This window comes from Orycteropus afer, unplaced genomic scaffold, assembly GCF_000298275.1.
Source record: "Orycteropus afer afer isolate SDZICR_OR568_19922 unplaced genomic scaffold, OryAfe1.0 scaffold00817, whole genome shotgun sequence".
In the NCBI taxonomy this organism is placed as follows: Eukaryota; Metazoa; Chordata; class Mammalia; order Tubulidentata; family Orycteropodidae; genus Orycteropus; species Orycteropus afer.
This window is the reverse complement of record NW_006922404.1, coordinates 213,797-215,538: the sequence shown is the minus strand read 5'-3', so window position 1 is coordinate 215,538 and position 1,742 is coordinate 213,797.

The window sequence follows — 1,742 nt, the reverse complement described above, 5'->3', positions numbered from 1 at the left end:
ATCCTTTTGTGATTGGCTTATTTCACTCAGCATAATATCCTCCAGGTCCATCCACATTATGAGGTGTTTTGAGGATTCTTCTGTTATTCTTAAAGGTTACATGGTATTCCAGAGTGTGGATATACCATACTTTATTTATTTTAGGTTGTTTCCATTTATTTGCTATTGTAAATAATACTGTGATGAACATGAGTGTGCATATATCTATTCTTGTCATGACTTTTTTTTTTTTTTTTTGCAGTGTTTCCTCCTCTCGCCTCCCACCCCTGGTAACCAACAAAGAAAGTTTCCTTCTATATATAAACCTTTCCTTACATGTCATGACTCTTATTTCTCCAGGATATATACGTAGTAGTGGGATTGCTAGATCAAATGGTATTTCTATTTGGTATAAATTTTTAAGGAAGCATCATACTGTTTTCAAAAGTGGTTGTACCATTTTACAATCCCACCAGCATTGTATGAGAGTTCCAATCTCTCCATACCCTCAGCAACATTCATTGTTTTCTGTATTATTAATTTTTGCTATTATTGCTGGGGTGAGATGATTTGTTTTGTTTTGCATCTTGTTTTGGTTTCCATCTCTTTAATGCTGAATGATCGTGAACATTTCTTTATGTGTTTCTTGGCTGCCTGAATGTATTCTTTGGTGAAGTGTCTATTCATTTCCTTTGCCCATTTTCTGATTAGGTTGTTCTATCTTTTTTTTTTGTTAACAGTGTTGAAGCTTTCTATAAATTTTAGAGATTAGTCCTTTGTCAGGTATACCTTTGCCAAATATTTTTTTCCCAACCTATAGGTTCTCTTTTCATTCTTTTGGAGAAATCTTTTGATGCATGTAAGTATTTAAGTTTTAGGAGGTCCATCATCTAGTTTATCTTCTGTTGTTTGTGCATTTTTCGTGATGTTTGTTAGTCTATTTATACCACAAATTAAAGCCCCTAAAGAAAAGCCCTTACCTTTCCTTTGATGCTGTTTATAATTTTACTTTTTACATTTACATTTTTGATCCATCTTGAGTTAGTTTTTCTGTATATGACGTGAGGTATGGATCTTGTTTCATTTTTTCTGCAGATGGATATGCAGTTTCACCAGAACCATTTGTTAAAGAGAGTGTCCCTTTTTTATGGAATTGATTTTAGCCCTTTGACAAAGATGAGCTGTCCATAGATGGATGGATTTACTACTGGGTTCCCAATTCTGTTCCATTGGTCTGTGTGTTTGTTGTACCAGTACCAGGTTGTTTTGACTGCTGTGGCTGTACAATTTGAGATCGGGGAATGTGAGGCCTCCTACTTTGTTCTTCCTGTTCACTAAGGCTTTGATTATCTGGGTTCTTTCTTTTCTATGTGAAGTTGGCAGTTGTTTTTGTCCATATCTTTAAAGAATTATGGTGGAATCAGGATTGGGATTGCATTGTATCTGTAGATCACTTTGGGTACTATTGAGATTTTCACAATGTTAAGTCTTCCTATCCAGGAGCATGGAATGTTGTTCCATTTATGCAGGTCTCTTTTGGTTTCTTTCTTTTTTAATTCTTTTTATTTATTTATTTATTTTTCTTTGGGTGAAGATTTACAGAGCAAATTCACTTTCCATACAGCAGTTCACATATACTTTGTCTCATGTCATTGACCACAATTTACAACAATGCAACAGCTCCCCTCCCACTTCCTCCCCAAAGTTACCTCTTCCCAGTGACCATCCCTCCATACTCTCCTGCACCCTGAGCTGTCTCCCTG